This window comes from Jatropha curcas, chromosome 7, assembly GCF_041381405.1.
Source record: "Jatropha curcas cultivar XTBG-Jc1 chromosome 7, XTBG_Jcur_1.0, whole genome shotgun sequence".
Lineage (NCBI taxonomy): Eukaryota > Viridiplantae > Streptophyta > Magnoliopsida > Malpighiales > Euphorbiaceae > Jatropha > Jatropha curcas.
Window position 1 is genome coordinate 21,317,066 of NC_143157.1, and position 8,611 is coordinate 21,325,676.

At 31.4% G+C, this 8,611-nt stretch overlaps 1 non-coding gene across 1 annotated transcript; it reads right to left on the reverse strand.

Moving 5' to 3' along the window:
- Nucleotides 1–6,175: 6,175 nt before the first annotated feature.
- Nucleotides 6,176–6,282, reverse strand: LOC149494943 (small nucleolar RNA R71). Its single transcript, XR_016321911.1, has one exon. It is a non-coding gene; the product is annotated as a small nucleolar RNA R71 (small nucleolar RNA).
- Nucleotides 6,283–8,611: the final 2,329 nt, after the last annotated feature.

An 8,611-nucleotide genomic window follows, 5' to 3' on the forward strand; every position in this document is an offset into this window, starting at 1 on the left:
AATAGTTAATTATACTCAATATCTTCCTTGGGTCTAAATAAATTATTATCTCACTCTCTGCACCAACATTCATGACCCGATAAAATAATACCATTTAAGATTCGAAAATTTTTGGGGCGTTACATAATATTTATAATGATGTCTATAAGTTGAACATGTACGAAGTAAATAAATGTGAAGTTTTACCATACATAAACATTTATGATTAGATGTCATATTCTATATTATTATGACACAATTTTAAATTACATTTATAAATATACAATTTATGATAATTAACCGTGCAACGTGCCAGGTTATGTGCTAGTAAGATCTAAACAAATCTTTTAAATTCTTTTATAGAAACTTGTTTAGGAATTTTTTTTTAATTTTCCAATGCTAATTCTAATTCATTAGCTAATAAATGGACAATAAAATTCAGGATTAAGAAAAACAAATTTTCAAAAAAAAAAAAAAAAAAAAGTGGAGGACCCATTGTTAATTTATAATTTATAATTAACTTTTGCTATGTTAATTTATAATTTTGAAATCTAAAAAATATGACATGAAGTGAATTCCAAACAATTATGTTTATTAGCTAATTTACCAAAAATTATGAAGCGAAGCCTTAAACAATTATGTTTATTACAGTATGAAGTGCGTGCCTAGAAAATAATTTTATTCTATAAATTATTTAATTTTAATATTAAAATTCCTAATTTGATTTAAATATTCTTGATTGATTTCCTTAATAAGTTTCTGTTTTATTTTTAGCCAATAATAATTATAAAATTATTAATAAAATTCTTAAAAGAATTATTTTAGGATTTAGATTTAATATAATGTTTGTTCATAGCCGTGGATTTAATGTTATTCTGGTGGAGTGTGGTAACATGATTATTGTTAAGATGATTAATGATGTTTTATCGCTTTCTTTATTTGTAGTGTAGCTTGTGCAGTCTATCCAATCTTATTTTCCACTCTTTTGAGGAAATCACCATTTGTCATGCCTTTAGAGAATCCAATTTTAGTGGAGATTGGCTTGCAAGTCAAGTTTTGCTAAGGCTGAAATGAAGAGAAGGTTTGAAGGCGTTCTCTTTGTTCAGCGTTCTCTTTTTCTTCTTAATCTAATAATCTAATCTAATTCAACTAAAACTAAAAAACAAACAGAGTTTGAGCCGCAGCTAACTATTAGTTGAACACTGTCTAAATAACTCTGCAATTTTACTGGTTCTTTTATTGAAACCATACTCACAGTTTATTCCACCACCATTTTTATTTTCTTTATTTATTTGTTTATTTTCTTTCTTTCTATTTTCTATTTTGATAGACATATTCATATTCGTATTAAATTTTGTCATTTTTGTTTTGCAGATTTTGATTTGCAGAACAATTTCTTCTTGAAGTCGCAATCACTTCAACTGGAATTAGGAAAGATAAACTGTTTTTGGCAGTTGTAAGCAGTCAGTTGAAAAACAAGAATATTACAGTTGATGTAAAAGCGGACACAAACTCCAATGTAAGTTGTAAAAGCTTCAATGGATACTTATACTCTAATTCTTTTTCTTCGATTTCTCATATTTAATTTTGCTAATGGACTGTGTTATACGAGTTTGTGGATTGCTGCTGCCATTGTTAATTTGTTATCTATTAAAACTTGTATCCTCTTCTGTTTCATATTCTAAGGTATAGGAAATTATTTTAATCATCTAATGTAATATTAGCTTTTTGATATATTTTTTCCTTCTTTGTTTATGATTCTCTCTTTCTATCTTTAATTGCACAATAATTTTTTATTTGATTTTTCATTGACACGATTGCTAAACGAAAAAGATAGAAAAAAAAAAAAAATGAAACTTAGGTCTCTCCATCCAAACCTAAAATACTTCGTTCGTAATGATTTGATAATTTCTAAGTATTTGAATTTGATTTGTATTCTAAAATTTTTCAATTTTAACCTCTCAAGTAATTTCGTTGCATATTGATTATAATGATTAAAAATATTTATATAATAATTATAATTATTCTTGAGCTTCTTTCTATAAATAATCACCCAAAAGACCAAGAAAGTTTAGTTATATGGGTAGCAACTCAGGTCTGTCAGTATTGAATTTACGTAATTAATAAAGTTTTTATCCAAAGCAAAACCAGTTCCAAATGAGGAAAATTTTTCTGGAATTGCTAGACCCGAGCTTGGGTAATAAATGTTTAGCTGCTATTTGGTGTAAAATTCTGAAACTTCAAATGTGATCATTAATGTTTTTAATATAGATTCCTATATGTTACTTTATATTGTTTGGGACATTATAGCCAAAGCGTTTCAAATTTAGGTAGCCAACAGTGATTTTTTTTATACTCCAAATACTATATGTAAGATCTAAACATCTTCATATTCAAACTATAATCAATAGACACTTTTCTTTTTAGATCAACAAGATGAGCATGCTAATAGATCTAAGTATGGAACGGGTATTTTTAATATCCATATAGCAGCCAAGAAAAAAAGTATAATGTAATGATATTTAAGAAAAAAATATATAATAGGTTTTTGATCAATTTGTTGAATTTAAATCTATAATTAATGTGAATTTTGCTATATGTATATATATACTAATTAAATTGATATTTTATTTTGCAGCATGGTGTTGAGATCGTATGATAATTTTATGTTGGCATTTAAATATTTTTTATGTTGTCTTAAATATTTGTATTTTATTTGATTTCGTAATTTAAGTGGATCATATACAGGTCAATACGACCTACTTAACCTGTTTATGATATTAAGCTGGTTACATGAGTTGTATATGGATCAACACGATCCACTTAATCTGTTTAAATATTTATAATATATTTTACGATAATTTTATTATCCAACTTTATTATTTTTGAATAATGTTATAAAAGATTATTTAATTGTTTACTATTGTTTCGCGCATTGTTCGGGTTCTAACACTAGTTGTATATATAATCAATTCTCATATATATCTAAATCTATAATATATATAAATTTGAAAAAAAAAGGAGAATAATGAATTTTTCAAAATTATCCTTAGTAATAATAGATATATTCAAAATTATCCTTAGTGATATTAGAGAGATGCAGGAATAATAAATTTTTTTATTATCTGGTTGTTTTCCTATAATTTGATTAATATATTTTTTAAAATTAATGTTTTAATTAGACATATAAATTTATTTAGGACTTCAAATAATATCTATATAACAATTAATATGTTGTCATCTTATTAATCTCAGTCTCAATATAAATTCATGCTTTAACAACATTATAAAATACAGACAATATAAGAGAAAAATTATAACAAATATACTTAATATTATAACAAAAATAAACAAGTATAAATGAGCAAGTAACGAACAATGGTAACATGTAACGCACATATTTATAGGAAAATAAACCTCAAGATTTTTTTTTAAATCTCGGCCCAAATTTATCAGCTAAAACATTCCACAGTTTGGGCCCAATTAACAATACATCACATTTTTAATATGGGCTCATATAATTATACTGTCTATGTTAATACACGACTAATTATACACAAATTCTACAACTGCGGAGTCTCTTACTATTTGGTATACATAACTTTTTATACATATAACTACATAGTAAAATAATTATGAAACTGAGAAAATTTTCTTCTAGTCCTGCGGCAAAGGAACATAACTTCACCGAATTAAAGAGAAACTTGCTTCCTGAAAAATTAAACAAGATATGTGAGCCTTCTAAGAAGTAATACTTATTGCACAACACACGCATTCACACGAATGTATAAATATATCAATCTAGTCATCCGACTAGTTATATGCTCACACAGCCAGTCACACAAATGGCATATTACCAGCTGATAAGTGCATTATCAAGTGCTTTAATTGTCTATATTCGTATGCATTTTTGGGTTATTTATGTGCTTAATTCACTTTGTTAGACAATTTTTACCAATTAGACATTATTTTAGTTGCATTTGGAGTAATATGATTAAATTGGTAAAATTTCAGCATTTTTTTTATCTTGACCCTTATTCGGTTTTTCAGGGATATCTGGAGTTGTAGACCTTCAAATTGGATTCTGTTTGATGCGCTGGAAAGATGAAATAAAGTTCTACAATTGTCAAAAGGAATCAGAAGCTAATTCAGGCTCAATATTGATCAAATTCAGCTCTGAAGTTTGAAGCTATGTGCTGTATAACTGAGCACAACCTGTTCTGTCGTGGACTTCATATCTGGAGTTCCAAGTGTCCAAACTAACTCAGCCCAGGCCCATTGAATTCTTAGAAGACAGCCCTACAGTTGTTGTGAAGAAAACTACTTGAAGTGAGGTCGTTTTGATTGTCAAAAACGCCATAAAAGATCCCGTTTTGAGCAGAAACAGGGGCTTCAACCTGATCTGGTTTTTAGGTCGTATCTGCGGCTGTGAGTATGCGTTTTGGGCGAGCTTTAGTTCGTTAGAAAGGTGAGAAGGAGATCTGCAAATTTGTTGAAGAAGTCAGAATCAGATTCGAAGAGGAAGATGCTGAAAAACAGGGGAGAAATCAGAACAACAAGTATTTTCTATTTACTGCTTTTGAATTTTCCCAATTGATTAGGGATTCTTTTTCCTTTTGGAGGTGTTACAGCAGCTAGGAGGCACGTTTTTCTTCTCTTAGTTCATCTATTAATCTAGGTTTTTGTTCTTTAGTCTTTGTTTTGGTGATTGGAAGCCATGATTATGAGTAGCTAATTTTTTTACACCAATTCAAGGGATTTATCATCCTTGCACTTTTGTGAGACTTGGGTTTTAAATGAGTAGTTTCTTCTTGAATATCTGTTGTTTCTTGTTCTTATTGAGTTGATTCTATTGAATTTTCTGCTAAAAAGGCCTATTAGTGAATTGTTTGGTAGGATTAAGTGCTATTTCAGATTTCATAATCCGTAATTGTTATGAAAGTTTGAATGTTAGTAGCAATTAGATATTATTGATTATATTTCAGGTTTTCAGTAATAATCTATAGAGACAATAGGGTTGAATTAAATGGTTTATGCTTTATAAATTGTTGTTCAAGTTTAACTACTTCCTGATTCTTAATGCTTTTATTAAATTGAGAGGGATTGCTTAATACCCGATCGTTTAATAATTAGAGTTAATGAGGGTGCTGGGCTCAAGTTAACGAAATAGGGGAGTTTTGGGAATTTATCATGCTTTTTGATAAATTTCAATTAAGTATTCAAAGAGTAATTAAATCATAAGTTGTCTGTGATCAATTGTGCATTGGATTAGAAATCACCTTGAATTGGTTTTTCATCAATTTGCATTACTACTTTAGTTTAATTAATTAATTTTCTTTTTGAACTGTTAAGTTGAATTTTTCACAAACAAACCCCCCTTTTTTTTTAAACACAAAAATTAAGATTTCAGTCTCTAAGGTTCGACCTGAATTCACCACTTCTACAGTTAAATTCAGTAATTTAAATTTGGTGGAACCGACAAACATCAAATTTTTGGCGCCGTTGCCGGGGACTGAAAGATTATTATATTTTGTGTTTTTATTTTGTTAAAATAGTTTTCTTACCTTTGTGTAGTGTTGTGGTTTCAGGTTTGTGGTAAAATTTCTAGAATTGAAGGAGAATTGAAGCCATTTGGTTTATGACAAGAAGTTCTCAATCTGGTGAAATTATTTTTGATCCTGAAGTAGAAAAAACAGCTAAACGTTTGAGAAAATTAGCTAAAAAAGCTAAACAAGCTAATTTGAGTCAAGCCCCATCTGAACGGACGATTACTGATAATTCAAACAATTCTCCGAGGGAATCAATTTCAGATTCAGAATCTGAAATTGTTACCATGGCTGCCAGAACCTTGAAAGAATTGGCTACACCTGACCTAAATCAGCAACCTTTGTGCATTCAATTTCCTACTTTAGATGTTGCTTTTGAATTAAAATCTGGTCTAATCCATTTATTGCCTAAATTTCATGGACTTTCAGGTGAGGATCCGCATAAACATTTGAAGGAGTTCCATGTGGTGTGTTCTAGCATGAAGCCTCAAGGAGTTTCAGAAGAGCAAATTAAGCTTCGAGCTTTCCCTTTCTCATTGGAAGACAAAGCTAAGGACTGGTTGTATTACCTTCCTTCTAGATCGATTAATTCATGGAATGAGATGAAGCGAATATTTTTAGAGAAGTATTTTCCTGCATCTCGGGCTGCCAACATAAGGAAAGACATTTGTGGCATTCGGCAATATAGTGAAGAGAGTTTATATGAGTATTGGGAGCGATTTAAGAAACTTTGTGCAAGCTGTCCCCATCATCAAATTACTGAGCAGCTATTGATCCAATATCTTTATGAGGGACTTATGCCGATGGATCGAAATATGATAGATGCTGCTAGTGGAGGTGCTTTAGTTGACAAGACACCGGAAGATGCAAAAAGATTAATTGCTAACATGGCAGCAAATTCCCAACAGTTTGGAATGAGAATGGATCACACGTCTAAGAAGGTTAATGAGGTAAGTACATCTAATCTCGAGAAACAAATTTCAGATTTAACTTCTTTGGTTAGACAAATTGCTGTAGGAAATATGCAAGCTGTTAAAACATGTGGAATTTGCATGGTTCCTGGTCATGCTACTGATATGTGTCCTACACTTCAAGAGGATGAACTAGTGCAGCAAGCCAATGCGGTAGGAAATTTTGGGCAGCAACAACGCAGGTATGATCCCTATTCTAATTCTTACAATCCGGGATGGCGAGACCATCCGAATTTGAGTTATGGGAATCAGCCAATGCAAAATCGCTACCAGCAGCAAAGACCACAAGTGAATCAACCATCTTCTTCCTCTCAAAATCAAGGTATGTCACTTGATGATATTGTTAAAGCTTTGGCTACTAATACACAACAGTTTCAGCAGGAAACTAGGACTAGTATTCATAATATAGAGAAGCAGATTGGTCAGTTAGCTTCATCTGTGAGCAAACTTGAAGCTCAAAATTCTGGTAAGCTTCCATCGCAATCTGTGATTAATCCTAAAGAAAATGCTAGTGCTATACTTTTGCGAAGTGGGAGAGAAGTTAATAATCAGGTTGTAAAAGAGTCAACAAAGAAGCACAAGCAAGGTTCAAAGGATTCTGATATTCCTGAAGTTGAGGTAAATTCTAAACTTAATGATGCTAATAATTTTGTTGTTCCTCCTCCATTTCCTAGTAGGTTGGCCAAGACAAGGAAGGAAGAACAAGAGAAAGAGATTTTGGAGTTATTCAGGAAGGTAGAGGTTAATATACCGTTACTTGATGCAATCAAGCAAATTCCCAGGTATGCTAAATTCCTTAAGGAATTATGTACTACAAAGCGAAAGTTTAGAAATAATGAAAAAGTTACCGTTGGGGAAAATGTGTCGGCATTCATTCAAAGAAAATTACCTCCAAAGTGTAAGGATCCAGGTTCGTTTTCTATCCCATGTAGAATAGGTGATTCTAAAATAGAGAAAGCAATGGCAGATTTGGGAGCATCTATTAATGTCATGTCGCATTCTGTTTTTCAAACTTTGAATTTAAATGCTTTGAAGGAAACTAGTGTTATTATTCAATTGGCTGATCGTTCTAATGCGTACCCGATGGGTGTAGTTGAGGATGTTTTGGTGCAGGTTGGGCAATTAATTTTTCCAGCAGATTTTTATATTTTGGATATGGGGGAAAGTATTTCCACATCAAATTCTGCATTGATTTTATTTGGTAGACCTTTCTTAAAAACTGCCAAGACTAAAATTGATGTGGATGTTGGCACTTTAACCATGGAATTTGATGAGGAAGTGGTTAAATTTAATATTTTTGATGCTATGAAACATCCTGTTGATGAGCATTCTGTGTTTTCTCTTGATGTAATTGATTCATGTGTGCAGAATGTCGTTGAATTGAGCAAGGAGGATGAGTTAGAAGTAGTGATTAGTCAAGGAATTTATGAAGAAAGTACAAACCAGCCCCTAAGTGCAGAAATTCAAGATGCAGTAATGGAATTGCAGTCATTACCATTAGTTCCAAAAAGGTACGAGGTTTCTAGGATTAATTTACCTAATCATACAAAATTTTTGCCTTCTATTATAGATGCACCAGTTCTTGAACTCAAACCATTACCGGAGCATTTGAAGTATATTTACTTGGGAGATAATGATACACTTCCAATTATCATTTCAAGTAAGTTAACTAAGATTGAAGAAGAAAGGTTGACAAGAGTTCTAAGAATACATAAGGAAGCAATTGGATGGACATTGGCTGACATTAAAGGTATAAGCCCATCGGTGTGTATGCATAGGATTTTGTTAGAAGATGATGCTAAGCCAAGTAGAGAAGCTCAAAGGAGGTTGAATCCACTGATGATGGAAGTTGTGAAGAAGGAGATTTTGAAGCTATTAGATGCTGGGGTGATTTACCCAATTTCAGACAGTAAATGGGTAAGTCCAGTTCAAGTCGTGCCAAAGAAATCAGGAGTTACGGTTGTAGCAAATCAAGATAATGAGCTGGTTCCAACACGGATTCAGAGTGGATGGCGTATGTGCATAGACTACCGCAAGTTAAACTTTTCAACTAGAAAGGACCACTTCCCATTGCCATTCATTGATCAGATGCTTGAGCGGTTAGCAGGTAAGTTT